The sequence below is a fragment of the Schistocerca americana genome, chromosome 3 (genome assembly GCF_021461395.2).
Source record: "Schistocerca americana isolate TAMUIC-IGC-003095 chromosome 3, iqSchAmer2.1, whole genome shotgun sequence".
In the NCBI taxonomy this organism is placed as follows: domain Eukaryota; kingdom Metazoa; phylum Arthropoda; class Insecta; order Orthoptera; family Acrididae; genus Schistocerca; species Schistocerca americana.
This window is the reverse complement of record NC_060121.1, coordinates 902,637,909-902,654,375: the sequence shown is the minus strand read 5'-3', so window position 1 is coordinate 902,654,375 and position 16,467 is coordinate 902,637,909.

Sequence of the window (16,467 nt, the reverse complement as noted above, 5' to 3'; positions counted from 1 at the left end):
ACAGCCTAACTTCCGCCAGTACTACTGTCGTAGGCGTGGGCTTCGTGTCTATCTTGGCTGCAATAAGGCGTTCGCTGTGCTGTTTGTAGTTGCTTACCCGCACTTCTATTTTTTTATTCATTATTAAACCTACTCCTGCATTATCCCTATTTGATTTTGTATTCACCTGACCGGAAATCTTGTTCCTCCTGCCACCAAACTTCACTAATTGCCACTATATCTAATTTTAACCTATCCATTTCCCTTTTTGAATTTTCTAACCTACCTGTCCTGTTAAGGGATTTGACATTCCACGCTCCGATCCATAGAACGCCAGTTTTCTTTCTCCTGATAACGACGTCCTCTTGAGTAGTCCCCGCCCGGAGATCCGAATGGGGGATATTTTACCTCCGGAATACTTTAGCCAAGAGGACGTCATCATCATTTAACCCTACAGTAAAGCTGCATGCCCTCGGGAAAAATTACGGCGTGAGAGGTAGGAACAACTAAATCTTTCTGTTCGAGCTCTGATTTTTCTTATTTTATTATGATGATTCACTTCACCCTACGTAGGGGGGTGTCAACAAAATTTTCGCATTCGGAAGAGAAAGTTGGTGGTTGAAATTTCGTAAATAAATTTCGCCGCGAAGAAAACCGCCTTTATTTCACTGACTGCCACCCTAAATCACGTATCAATGCGCAGCCTACGTTTCATATCCAGTCACAAGAGAGCTCAGAAAATCCTGGCCTTTCAATTTATATCACTCAAGAGACCCGCAGGTGGTACTGACTTTATTTAAATTGTGCTACTCTGTCAGCTGCTTTGGACACTTGTCGCGCACATTTCCTGGTGTTCCATCATTTCTGTAAGTGTCTGGCATTAGAAAGTTCTGGAGAGTTGTGGAAAAATCGCAACAATTGCATCCACAATCAATCAGCAGTCTTCATGCTCAGTTTCCTCGATTTTTTTTAACTTACTCATCAGTCTAAATGGAAGGCATTTCACTGCTTGTAATGCAGCAAGTTATTACGAGGTGACATTCGTTCCAGTAAGGCACGCAGCCGTCTAGTACGGAGGCTGCAGGATGGTTATGTTTCTTTTTCTTTTTTCGATTTGCTCACAGCACAGCTGACGCTGCCTCCCGTGAGAACTGCATAGCGCAACATTCAGTCTTATATGAAGAATCATAACCTCTACGAATTTAAATAATCCATATTAGTTATTATTCCATTTTGTTCAAATTTTGTACACCGCCTTTTGTTATTAATCGAACGATGCTGTCAAAATTTCAGATTTTTATTTATTATAGTTTTGGAGATAAAGAGAATTACCTAAAACTCCTGAAACCAAGTTAGGAACAATAACAGATTGACCTGAGTTTCATTATCATTTGAAGCCATTTTAGAGTAATCAGTGCATAAAAATCATTTAATTAGACTTTTCTTTTTAAAACTTTAGTAACTGTGCATTACGTAACACAAAAATCGGTCAAAATTATTATATGATTATATTTTGCCGTGTGAGTGGACGAGAATGATTTAGAGACTGTCTGTGGGACATATGTTAAAGTTTAATGTTTCATTTTTAGGTACAACCTTGTACAACGGAACTGTGGGAAAGTTATGTTACAACCACGATTCAGGTGACGCATATTGGTGTTTGCTTGCTTTTGTATAAAAGTAGCCAAAATGAAGCTAGAGGCGGAATAAGTTTATTTATCAATTTGAAGAATATTTCGCACTTGGTTTATTTTGATTAAACAAAATACAAGATTTTAGCTACTATCAAGTTAGTGATTGGATACGGCAAGATTTGCAACGAGAATGATCTGGAAGGAACGTTCTGATTGGTGGTTTAAATCAACAAGCAATCAGAATTAAGCTGTTCCGCGCGAAAAGAGGAGTAGGCATATAGGAGAGTAGCTCGAGAATAGTCGCTTGCTAGCCGGTCTACGGATAACACGATGTCAGATAGCTCCTTAAAAATACTCTGTAAGATGAGGAAATAGTGAGCTAATTTCGGTTCGAACATATCGTGACTGAAGCGACTGGAATTACGAACATTTTAATGAAAGTTTGGTGTTCCTAAATTAAATACACTCCTGGAAATTGAAATAAGAACACCGTGAATTCATTGTCCCAGGAAGGGGAAACTTTATTGACATATTCCTGGGGTCAGATACATCACATGATCACACTGACAGAACCACAGGCACATAGACACAGGCAACAGAGCATGCACAATGTCGGCACTAGTACAGTGTATATCCACCTTTCGCAGCAATGCAGGCTGCTATTCTCCCATGGAGACGATCGTAGAGATGCTGGATGTAGTCCTGTGGAACGGCTTGCCATGCCATTTCCACCTGGCGCCTCAGTTGGACCAGCGTTCGTGCTGGACGTGTAGACCGCGTGAGACGACGCTTCATCCAGTCCCAAACATGCTCAATGGGGGACAGATCCGGAGATCTTGCTGGCCAGGGTAGTTGACTTACACCTTCTAGAGCACGTTGGGTGGCACGGGATACATGCGGACGTGCATTGTCCTGTTGGAACAGCAAGTTCCCTTGCCGGTCTAGGAATGGTAGAACGATGGGTTCGATGACGGTTTGGATGTACCGTGAACTATTCAGTGTCCCCTCGACGATCACCAGTGGTGTACGGCCAGTGTAGGAGATCGCTCCCCACACCATGATGCCGGGTGTTGGCCCTGTGTGCCTCGGTCGTATGCAGTCCTGATTGTGGCGCTCACCTGCACGGCGCCAAACACGCATACGACCATCATTGGCACCAAGGCAGAAGCGACTCTCATCGCTGAAGACGACACGTCTCCATTCGTCCCTCCATTCACGCCTGTCGCGACACCACTGGAGGCGGGCTGCACGATGTTGGGGCGTGAGCGGAAGACGGCCTAACGGTGTGCGGGACCGTAGCCCAGCTTCATGGAGACGGTTGCGAATGGTCCTCGCCGATACCCCAGGAGCAACAGTGTCCCTAATTTGCTGGGAAGTGGCGGTGCGGTCCCCTACGGCACTGCGTAGGTTCCTACGGTCTTGGCGTGCATCCGTGCGTCGCTGCGGTCCGGTCCCAGGTCGACGGGCACGTGCACCTTCCGCCGACCACTGGCGACAACATCGATGTACTGTGGAGACCTCACGCCCCACGCGTTGAGCAATTCGGCGGTACGTCCACCCGGCCTCCCGCATGCCCACTATACGCCCTCGCTCAAAGTCCGTCAACTGCACATACGGTTCACGTCCACGCTGTCGCGGCATGCTACAAGTGTTAAAGACTGCGATGGAGCTCCGTATGCCACGGCAAACTGGCTGACACTGACGGCAGCGGTGCACAAATGCTGCGCAGCTAGCGCCATTCGACGGCCAACACCGCGGTTCCTGGTGTGTCCGCTGTGCCTGCGTGTGATCATTGCTTGTACAGCCCTCTCGCAGTGTCCGGAGCAAGTATGGTGGGTCTGACACACCGGTGTCAATGTGTTCTTTTTTCCATTTCCAGGAGTGTATATATGGACTTGATAGCCATTTCATGTGTCTCAATATGAATAAAAAGCAAAGTTAATCTAATTTTAAACCATTTTTTGCAAGTAGATTGAAGATCCCGAACGCCCGATTTTTTAATTATGAACTTCCAACTAGAGTTACGCAGTCTCTGTGGGGTAGGTATTAGCTGGTGGTTTCATCAACGCTTTTTTACACTGAATAGCCCGTATCTGCTAACACAGATTGATGGGAGCCCGGCAAGAATCCTATCGACGTACGTCGACTGAACGATAGCGTTGACAGAAACGCAGACGACCGAGCACGCCCAGTAACATCCTCTCTTCGTCATGAACATTTTTTCTGCCTCCAGTAAACTCCCTGAACCGCTTAAAACACACTCGTTCTGTTCAAAACACCTTCGCCACAAACCGTTCTGCTTTATGAAAAAATCTCGGTAGGTGTTATTCCATCCGCTGGTAGGAGGCAGATCACACCTAGTGGCGCGCACTTGACGGGACTGGTTACCAACAACATCTTTCACGCAATCGGACTCTACAATGAGTGTATACGTACAGCCGTGTTTCTGTGACGCATGCTCTGGTCAGGAGATCCCCTTCTACCACTCAGTGTTGCCAAACATTAAAAAGAAAAGTAACCACAGCCCGTTAAGATTTCAGAACATGCCTCGTGTCATAACAAATTCAGACCAAATGAAACAAACATGTCATAGTAAAGGTTGTCCAAACATCGCATCAACAGACAGTGTATCCACCTCTTCCGGCAAATCAAGTGGGTATTCTCGGATGCTAATATTCATGAATTTGACAAGTTTCATCCTGCCATAAACTGTCCCAAGCATCTTGCACATATTGTTGAAGTTCGACAATGGTTCTCGCTTCATCGTGTGAAATGCGTGTCCAGTTGGCGAGAGATTTGGTCATCTTCCTGGCCAAGCCAGTTGCACAAGACGAAGATCACGTTGCGTAGGAGCGGTCAAATGTGGTGGTGCACTGTGCTTCTGAAAAAGCACGCCACCTACCCTCGAAGAAATGGAAGTAGCAGGGGCAACTGATGTGCAATGTAGCGGGCACTGATTACTTTGCCCTACAGAAAAGTCAAATGTTACCGTGAGCAATAACTGATGACATTCCGCACCTTGAAGGCTGTGATGGGACCTGTGTGTTGTGGGTGAATGCACTCTGGACTAGGCAGCTCAACAGGTTTACGCCATACACGTCGTCCAAATCCTGGAATATATACTCAGTTTGAATACAAGCAATTTCCCTGAAGTGGAAAGCTTCAGTCCACAAATCAACACGGCTTTAGATAACATCGCTCGTGCCAATCTCAGCTTGCCCTTTTCTCACAAGACATACTGTGAATTCCATATTCGTGGATTTCCGTGAAGCATCTAACACCGTGCCACGCTGCCGACTGCTAACTAAGGTACAAGCAGATATGCGGATGGCTCGAAGACCTTTTGAGTAACAGAAACCAGTATGTTGTCCTCGAGTGCGGGTCTCCATCAGAGACAACGGTATTGTCAGGAATGCCACAGCCAAGTGTAATAAGACCGCTTTTATTCTCTACATACATAAGTGATCTGACGGACAGGGTAAGCACTAGTCTGCAGCTGTTTGCTGATGACGCTGTGGTGTACTGATCAGTGTCAGTGCCGGCCTTGTGTGACTGTAGCGGATACAAGATGAATTAGACAAAACGTTTAGCTGGTTTGATGAATGGAGGCTAGCTCTAAATGTAGAAAAATGTAAGTTAATGCAGAAGGGTAGAAGAAACAAACATATACATCTCCATCTACGTGATTACTCTGCTATTCACAACAAAGTTCCTGGCAGAGGGTTCAATGAACCACCTTCAAGCTGTCTCTCTACCGTTCCTCTCTCCAACGGCACGCGAGAAAAACGAGCACTTAAATTTTTCTGTGCCAACACTGATTTCTCTTATTTTATCGTGATGATCATTACTCCCTATGTGCCGGCCGAAGTGGCCGTGAGGTTAAAGGCGCTGCAGTCTGGAACCGCAAGACCGCTACGGTCGCAGGTTCGAATCCTGCCTCGGGCATGGATGTTTGTGATGTCCTTAGGTTAGTTAGGTTTAACTAGTTCTAAGTTCTAGGGGACTAATGACCTCAGCAGTTGAGTCCCATAGTGCTCAGAGCCATAGCCAACTCCCTATGTAGGTGGGTACCAACAGAATGTTTTTGCAGTCGCAGGTGAAAACTGAAATTTCATGAGAAGATCCCGTCGCAACAAAAACGCCTTTTTTTAATGATTGCCACTCCAATTCTGTCTGTGACACTATCTCACCTATTTCGCGATAATACAAAACGAGCGGCCCTTCTTTGTACTTTTTTGATGTCATCCATCAGTCCCACCTCATACGGATCCCACACCGCACAGCAGTACTCTAGAATAGGGCGGACAAGCGTGGTGTAAGCAGTCTCTTTAGTAGACCTGTTCCAGCTTCTAATTGTTCTGCCAATGAATCGCAGTGTTTGGTTTGCTCTACCCATAATATTATCTATGTGATCGTTCCAATTTAGGTTATCTTTAATTGTAATCCCTAAGTATTTATCGGAATTTACAGCCTTCAGATTTGTGTGACTTATCGCGTAATCGAAATTTAGCTGATTTCTTTTAGTACTCATCTGAATAGCTGCACACTTTCCCTTATTCAGGGTCAATTGCCACTTTTCGCACCATACAAACATCTTATCTACATCATTTTTCAAGTCGTTTTGATCATCTGATGACTTTACAAGACGGCAAATGACAGCATCATCTGCTAACAAGATTAGGCGGCTACTCAGATTGTCTCCAATGTCGTTAATATAGATCAGGAACAAAAGAGGGCATATAACACTTCCTTGGGGAACGCTGGATATTACTTCTGTTTTACTCGATGTCTTTCCGTCTATTACTACGAACTGTGACCTTTCTGACAGGAAATCACGAATCCAGTCACGCAACTGAGGCGATACTCCGTAGGCACGCAGTTTGGTTATAAGACGCTTGTGAGAATCGCTGTCGAAAGCCTTCTGGAAATCTAAAAATATGGAATCAATTTGACATCCCCTGTCGATAGCACTTATTACTTCATGGGACTAAAGAGCTAGTTCTGTTTCACAAGACCGATCCCCGATGACCGTGATATATGATTCACTAACACTACAACCCCTAAACCGCTCTGACTATGTGTCAATAAATCGTTTTCTTCGAGGTACTTCATAGTGTTCGAATACAGTAAATGTTCCAAAACCCTACTGAAAATCGACGTTAGTGACATAGGCCTGTAATTCAACGGATTACTCCGACTTCCCTTTTTGGGTATTGGTGTGACTTGAGCAATTTTCCAGTCTTTAGGTACGGATCTTTTGTGAGCGAGTGGTTGTATACAATTGCTAAATATTGAGCTAAATTGCTAAATATGCAGCTACATAATTCTGGATGATATTTGGTTGGCCACCATTGTTCGCACAATGGGCGATCTAGACATGCATCTGTACTACTCGTACGTCCAGAACACGGTGTACACGTCTAGCAATGTTCCACTCACCACTGTTGAAACCAGTGACATACAAGCGATACAATGTGTTCAGCATGTACAGCAATCCGTCGATGCATACAAAGGGTTCCCCCACAGGCCTCTAAAGCACACCGTTCAAATGTCTGAAGCTTTTCGATAAGAATATACTCATCAATGGGAAAGGGCTATATCCTAGAGTGAATGTTGCAAACACAAACTCAGCACAATTATTGCTTGCAGAATCAAAAAAGAGGGCACGCAGACAGGCTTCCTCAGCTCCATCTGATCCCCGATGACCGTGATAAATGAACCACTAATACTACAACCCCTCAACATGCACATATTGTACCCTAATGACATTGAACACAGTCCTTGAGGGCTTTGCATCTGTTTCCGGCAGTGTATGCTCCATAGACAGAGCACCCTAAACACCTAAATTTACTGTTTTCTTTCCTTCCTGAGTTATTAATACAAAATAACGCAACAGCCCATTACATTTTGTGGGCATCTTTACTGGTAAGTCCATTCAATGAAATATTATTTATACCACTTTAAGAAACATAGTTGTCGCTTTAGTGCACTGTAGATGGTCTACTGTGAACAAAATGTTTCCAAGGCCAAGAGCGAAGTGATCGGAATATATAGGGTATAAGACAGGGATGGCTTCTTTCTCCCCTACTTCTCAGTCTACAGATCGAAGAAGAAATGCAGAAAAGAAAAGAAACATTCAAGCCCGCCACTAAAATCTAGGGTGAAAGGATATCAGTGATAAGTTCCGTTTGATGGCACTGCTGCCTCAGTAAATGTGAGTTAGAGTGCAGTATATGTTGCGTGGAGTGAAGAATCTAATGAGTTCACAATGTGGATTGGTACTAAATTGAAAGACGTAAGTAATGGGTAGTAGCAGAAATGGGATTAGCGACCAAATTGAGGACTACGAAGTACATGAAGCGAAGCTTATCGACAAGAATTCACTCTTTCCTTCTGCTAGGGTGCTTTTTATGTCCCTCTTGCTTCGCCAGTCTCATTCATGCTACTCCTCATTACTTTCATCTCTCTATGGTCTATTCTCAATTCACATTTTGTATTCATTAGTCTGCTCATTCGATTCAACACGTACTGCAGTTCTGTTCCATTTTTGCTTGGATAGCAATGTCGTCAGCGAGTCTTACCGCTGATATAATTTTACCAGAATTTCTATCTCACCACACCCTGAACACGTTGAATCTCTGCTTTTCGGTTTTCCCATGGTCCATGATTAACTTACATACGCTGCTGTGGTCCAATAGCAGTTTCTAAGGGTTTCTTATTCAAATTAAAACCAATGTTTTATACAAGAAGAGGTCCTTTTTTGCAAAAATTCCGTATTTGTCTATGATATTATGCTAAGGTCATCAGTCCCTAAGCTTACACACTACTTAACCTAAATTATCCTAAGGACAAACACACACAGCCATGTCCGAGGGAGGACTCGAAACTCCGCCGGGAAATTCTGCTTTTCGTGTCCTCCTTTATACGTGCGATTCGTCTCGTTTTGCTTGTGAGGTAGGAGCATAGGCTCTCGGAATTTTGGCAGTTTATCACAGGGTGATGCGCGACACCTTTGTTGTAGCGTCTGCCATTGTAGTTGGATGTACAACGCCGTCACGCTTTTGCGCTTATTAAACGAACCTGTCGCGAAACGAGCGGCTGTTCTTTGGATCGTCTGTATTTCCTCCAGCAGTGCCATCTAATTAGGTACTAGGATGATGAGCAATGCCCATGTACCGCCCAAATGACTGTTTTGTAAGCTACCTCTTTCGTGGGTGGGCTAAACTCGGTGAGAACTCATCAAATGAATCTCAGTCTGGCGTCCGCCTTTCCTACCTTTAGCTTCAATGGTCGTACCACTTTGATCCGCTTTGCACGCACTCTCCTAAGACATGTACTGGATGTGACTGGTTCCAGTGACGCTGTCAGGAAAACTTCTTACACCCAAAGACATAATGAAAGAATAATACAGATACACATAAATTACACGTCAGACCACCATACAAGTAATCTATCGTCAAACAGAAAGTGGTTTTGAGAGGTGCAGTGTATTAACAGGCGTGGTCTTGTTGGAGGGTGTAAATTAGCAACCAACATTCCAGCAATGTGGTAGCGATAAGGAGTCTACCGATCAATGCATGGGTTCATCCAGATATGGAATAATTCAAACAAAACTGGGGAACACCTTTCTAAACCGAACTAAGGCCACTATCCTTTTCTCCTGCCCCTGAACTGATCTACCAAGTCAGTTACAAAGGAACCCCTACAGTCTGAAGTGGATTCAGCAACGTCGATGTTAAAGCAGGCCACGAGAGAAAATAAGTCTTAAGCTTACACGTAAAGTGCGCCCTTGCCAGTGATCGGGTATGCATCGCAGTTTAGGAATCTAATTAATCTTCCACAGCGACCGCAGTGTCAGCGACCTAGCGGAGTCCTTCACAGATGCCCAAAATTCTTCGTATACGCCAGGCGTGTATGAAGTCGATCCAGAGTGCGGAATCAATTGTGATGACCCATTGCGCCCGTGCTCAAAATGTACGATGAACAAGGAGAATTAAAAATACCCTGTAAATGTAAGACACTATAAAATGTTGTGCTGTCAGTTTATTAGTAGATATCTAAAACCTCGAACATGTCGTTCGACTCAGTAGCATTGTTTAAGTTATTTAAATAAGTGATGCAAATGTTCATGGAGTCTGAGTTCAGAGCCCACGTTGTGAAGATTATAATTCTACGGGAGTTCAGAGCCCATGTTGTGAAGATTATAATTCTACAGAAGCATGAACACGCTCTGTAATCCTAAACAACGACAGTTTAATGCCAATCCGCTGTAAATTCTGTTTCTTTAATACCCTGGGTGAAGCAGAACTCCACCAACAAACTTTCAGAGAGAGGAAGATCAAGTAAACATGGCTGTAAAATGCGTACCTCGGTATGAGCACCTCTTTATCTTCATTATTGTAAGACACATCTCTTCCACTCAAAGCTCTTCGCTTGCCGTGTTTCGAGAGGTGAAGTCGGGACCAAAACAAGAAAGAAATGTCTTGTTAACGTACACCCTAAAGAGCATGTCAAGTGCTAAGACCACTTGTTCATCTTCGCTTCTGTGAAACACATCTCTTCTGCTGTGCAAGTGCCCATAGCTCTTAAGGTATGCATTTCAGAGCCAACGAGTAGTAGGCTTTTTTTTCTTTTTTTTCGGTTAGTAGTACCACGCCTGAAAACTACTCGGTGGGTATCTCGTTCACTCTGTTCATGAGCACAATCTGCTTTGTACAAAGTACTTGAAATGACACCTGAGACTGTTGATTTGGAACGGAGTTGAAGAAAAAAAGTACAACTCTTAGAACATTTTTAGCTTGTGGCCCACAGATTCGAAGCTTCGTATTACTCACATGCGAGAGTACGTCAAAAAGCATCTATATAAAATTTTTCTACTTTATTACAACAATAAAAATTTACGATATTGTTTTAAGGGTTCCGTAGCTCATCGGGGAAAAACAGATCACTGGTCCTCATTGTTGTCCATCTGTCTGTCCGTCTGCTGTGGCCACATCTGCTCAGGGACCAGGTAGAGGTATCGATCTGAAATTTGCGTTAAAAACTATTGTTTGCGGTCCCTTTGCGTGCAAGAATTGCAACTAAAATATACGGCCATTTATGTCACATATTTTGATAGTTGCAAACTCACCCACACATCAAAATCTGTAAATGAACTTCCTACACACAATTAAGGTTATACGGAACTCTCACAGTCACACTCGCACTCGCCCGTTTTTTTAATGCGTCTCCACATGTGACAACATAAATCTAAAGTAGAAAATCCAGATAGCAGGTAGTGATTCTTAGGATGAATGCTCAGGGAGCACAGTCCATCAACAGAAGGGCACTTACAAACCCTCGCTCGACCTTGCAGTAAATGTGGATACAGTCCCCACTTCGTTTATTATCGCTTGCTTACGGACTACGAGAAAACAGAAACGAAAAGTACGAGAATTCACTGTTCCTCAAAATGCAGAATCATAGGTGAAGTTAATTTCGTATTCGGGTCACGTCATAGGAGGTTGTGGAAACATTATTTTTTCTCCTTTCCTCGACGCAAACGAATGCTAAAGGCTGCAGCCCGGGACGTAAAACCACGGTAACCAAGCCGCAGCACTCAGCGATGTGGTAGCACGCACGGACAGCTCGCTCCCGTGAGAGCCGCTTCTGCTCTGAGCTCTCACTCGGGCACGCAGACCAGAAACCCGAGAGCTCCCCCAGGATTCCATCACCTTCCGAGCCCTCCCAGAGCACAATCCACAAGGAGAAACGAGAGCACAAGGTTCTGTAACCTTCGCGTCCATCGCAGTCGCCATATTCGCTTATACAGTGAGGTGCCAAAGTCGTGGGATAGTGACAAGCACATATACAGAGAGCGGTAGTATCACGTACACAAGGTACAAAAGGGTAGCTGTCGCTTGTATTCAGTCGCGTCATGTGAAAAGGTTTCCGGTGTGATTATCGCCACACTATGGAAAGTTCATTACATTACATTTATCGTTTTCCATGGATCCCTTGGAGAGGAGTCTCTGGGATGTGGAAAGAGTTGATGGTGCTTTTGTTCTCTTTTTTACCGAGATACATGGACATTGTACAATTTTAATGCAGACGTAGTTATGAGCCATAATAATTGCGAAGATATTCATCGATGGAGTACAAGGAGTTGGTCAACCGGAAGTTCTTTAATTCACTCTGAAACCGATCTTTATCACTTACAAGAAATTTGATATGCTCTGGTAAGTTATTGAATATATGAGTACCCATGTATTTGACTCCTTTTTGTTCTAATATGAAGCTTTTATACTCCTTATAGAATTGTTTTTGGTTCTGCTATTATAATCATGTTTTGCACTATTTTGTGTAAAATGCTGAAAATGACAAAGAACATCAGTGAGTATATGTATTGAGAAGTAGTAGTTAGAATACCAAGTTTTTTAAAGAGGTGTCTGAATGATGACTAGGACTGACACGACTTGTTTCTGAATTTTGAAAATGTTCTCTTTGTGAGAGGCGTTTCCCCAAAAGATCATTCCATAACTCATTAGTGAATGGAAGTAGGCCGAATAAAGTAACTTCTTCATTTTTAAATCATCTCTTTCTGCTATCATGCATACTGCAAATGTAGCTGAACTAAGGCGTTTCATTAAGTCTAGAGTGCGAGTTTTACAATTTAGGTTGTGGTCAATTTGTAGCCCTAAAAGTTCGACACTGTCTATAGCTTTAATTTCATTGTTTGAATAAATTATACTTATAGAGTCAGGTATTCTTTGTGAGATTCTAAACAGTATGTACTGGGTCTCGTCAAAATTCAGTTACAATCCATTTGCTTTGAACCTCCCATTGATACTTCCAAATATTTCATTAGCTGATTGCTCAGTGAGAATGCGGAGTGGTAGTTGGAACAAGACGCATTCCTTTCGGAAATAGTTAAGGAATTCAATATTCCGATATTCACCGTGTCAAGATTGCACGAGAACACCAAATTTCAGGCATTAGCTCTCGCCATGGACAACGCAATGGCCCACGTCCTTAACGAACATAACCAGCCGAGTTTGTGTAGAGTGTCAGTGCTTTCAGACAAGCAACACTTCGTGAAATAACCGCCGAAATCAACGCGGGGAGTACGAAGAATGCACCGGTTAGGACAGTGCAGTAACACGACAAATCCTCTAGGCCTATCTCGGGATCGGGACCATATGAGTTCGACCCTAGACAACCGAAAATCCGTGGTATAGTCAGATGAGCCTCGATTTCAGTTGGCTTACCAACGGTATCGAGTGTGGCACAAGCCCCACAAAGCCACTGACCCAAGTTGCCATCTAGGCACTGTGCAAGCTGCTGGTGGCTCCTTAATGTACGCTGTGTTTACACGGAGTGGACTGACTCCTATAATGTTCGGCTACTTTGCGGCCATTTTCATGGAAGTCGTGTTCCCAAACAACGACGGCATTTTTATTTATACCAATGCACCACGTGACTAGGCCACAATTGTTCGCAGCTGGTTAGAAGAACATTCTGAATAGTTTGAGCGAATGGTTTTGCTACGCAGATCGCCCAACATGAATCCTATCGAACATTTATGGCACATAATAGAGAGATCAGTTCGTGCACAAAATCCTGCACCGGCAACACTTCAGATTTGTGGACGGCTATAGAGGCAGTATGGCTCATTATCTCTGCAAACTGCTTCCATTGACTTGTTGAGTCATGTCACGTTGAGATGCTGCACTAAGCCGGGAAAAAGGAGAACTGACACAATCTTAGGAGATATGACTTTTGTGACCTCAGTGTAATTGTAGAACGTCATCGTACATGACCATCAGCTGTTTAGTTTCATCCTTAATTCTAACGGTTTCTATCATTAGGCCAGTATCAAGTCGCAGCAAAGCGTAACCAGTTTGTCATTACAAAATTTGAACTGAACAACTTCGATGTAGAATGATATTTTCACTCTGCAGCGGAGTGTGCGCTGATATGAAACTTCTTGGCAGATTAAAACTGTGTGCCCGACCGAGACTCGAACTCGGGACCTTTGCCTTTCACGGGCAAGTGCCCTACCATCTGAGCTACCGAAGCACGACTCACACCCGGTACTCACAGCTTTACTTCTGCCAGTATCTCGTCTCCTACCTTCCAAACTTTACAGAAGCTCTCCTGCGAGCCTTGCAGGACTAGCACTCCTGAAAGAAAGGATATTGCAGAGACATGGCTTAGCCACAGCCTGGGGGAGGTTTCCAGAATGATATTTTCACCCTGCAGCGGAGTGTGCGCTGCAGATGCGAGGGCTATCCACAAAGTACATTACATTTCGGAATTAAAAATAAATAAAGTATTGGAAATTTTTTTATTATATACAGATGAAAGCCACTACTTTTCTACATATTTGCCATTTAAATTAAGGTACTTATCGTAGCGATGGACGAGCTTGGAAATTCCTTCGTCGTAAAATTCGGCCGCCTGCGCCTTCAACCACGTGGTTACCTCTTCTTTTGGGACAGAAAAGGTGTGATTTTTGTGGATTTCCTGGAAAGAGGCACTGCAATAAACTCTCAAAGGTATTGCCAAACTCTGAACAACCTCAGAAGAGCAATACAAAACAAGCGCAGGGGAACGTTGGGCTCAAAGATCTTGCTGATTCACGACAACGCCCGGGCCCACACGGCAAATGCCACTCGTGAAGTTCTCGAATCTTTTATGTGGGAGTTGTTTCCTCATCCGCCGTGCAGTCCCGACCTGACACCGAGCGACTTCCACTTATTCCCAGCAATGAAGAAGAGGTTGGCTATGCAGCGTTTTGATGACGACGCACAGCTAGAAGAAGAGGTGACCACGTGGTTGAAGGTGCAGGCGGCCGAATTTTACGACGAAGGAATTTCCAAGCTCGTCCATCGCTACGATAAGTGCCTTCGTTTAAATGGAAACTATGTAAAAAAGTAGTATTTAAGTGTGGCTTTCATCTGTATATAATAAAAAAAATTCCAATAATTTATTTATTTTTAATTCCAAAACGTAATGCACTTTGGGGATAGCCCTCTTAGAAAAGCATAGTTCCTGTTACAGTAAATAATCTCCAGTGTACGTTGATGTTCGTTCTACGACAGCAAAGTATTTATGGCATCAGGCACTACACATACTCAGCTTAAGAGTTGGCATATGTCCTGAATCGCGCAGGATGTACCTATTTTTATACGGGTCATAACGCGTGTCGTATAAGCCTCACGCAGGACTTCAAATACCTCGATTTCTTGACACTCCCAAAAATTCGAAATACAGTGCGTATTCTCTTCAGAAATGGTGGAGTGTATTAAAGTTCCGAAATGAGTTTCTGAATGCGTGGATGGCAGTAACCAAGATACGAGAGCTATTCAGGAAGTAACATCCGATCGGTCGTGGAGTGGATATCATAGTGTGAATCGAAACGGCTTTACGAAACAGTTTGCTACAACTTCCAACAACATTTCTACATAGTCGCCACTGCCATTTGCGCATTTGCCGGAGCTTTGTACCAACTTTCCAATACCCTAGTCATAAAAGGCAGACGCCTTTGCTTTAGGCCACTTCTCTGCATTGGTGCCAAAATGTTGTCTTCAAGGCCGGAGGGTCATGTGAGCAGAGATGAATCCAGAGCGAGGCAAGTCCAGGCTGGATGGTTGGTGTTCAAACACTTCCCACTGAAACCGCTGCAAGGTTGTCGTCCTTGCTATTGCAGTGTGCAGCCGAGAACCGTCATGAAGAAGGGTAGGAAATGCACGACAGGTTCGTTGTGTGGGGTTGCATGAAATCAGGCGAAACCTCGTAGCGGGCACCCATACTTGGAGAAAATCACTATTGTTCTAGGCATCTGCACGCGCTCACTGTGTTCTCTGAAATGAGAAGAGCGACATAACGCGATCGCCAAGACAGAGGCACTGTCCAACAAATCTGCGCAAAACTTCGTCAGATTTTCACTGTCGTTCCCATTTCGCCACCTATAGGACCTTACTTTCTGAGTAGCCCTTATGTTTAGAATGTGAGCTGGCGGAGCACTATCAGTCGATTTACTAAAGTGATGCTCAGTGCTTGCAATAACACTCTGCTGCATTGCTTCCATTGTTTTCTCTTACCACCATGCCGCTTTTTTTCTGGGATGTCTCTGCTCCGCCACACCCACCACCCCTTCTTTTCCCTCCTTTGTCGCTACTGTATCGCCTACTGACCTGGAGCGATTTGTCGGTACTTCTATTCCACGGCAGTGATCACCCATCTTGCCCGCTCTCTTGTTCGCTGTTTTCGTTTGCGGTGGGAAACAAAACGGTGGACGTAGACGACTTTTAGGTATCGTCTTACTCTGTAAAATATCCTTAAGAAACGCAAGGAATGCTATTCCTCGATGTGTGTTGCTGTGATCATATTTAACACTACGATGTGCGATATTCTTGACTTCCGGATTTTTTTTTTTTTTTTTTTTTTTTTTTTTTTTTTTTTTTAAACAAGCTTACGGGTCGCGTCATACATGTTAGAGGAGTATAAAAAATTCTGTTTTATTTCTCGCAAAATTTTGTAATATTTGTTTACACTGTGAACTACAATGAATTTCCTTGCTGTGTTACAAATGAGAATGGTAAATGGCATGGAAATACAACTCTTATCGTTCCTCCAATCTATTAACAGTTTAGTGTTTTTCAGTACATCTGTAACTCTGTAGCCGGCCGGAGTGGCCAAGCGGTTCTAGGTGCTTCAATCTGGAACTGCGCGACCGCTACGGTCGCAGGTTCGAATCCTAGTTCTAAGTTCTATGGGGCTGATGACCTCTGACGTTAAGTCCCATAGTGCTCAGAGCCATTTCATTTTTGTAACACTGTACAAACTTTCTTCATAATACATTTAAAGAAGT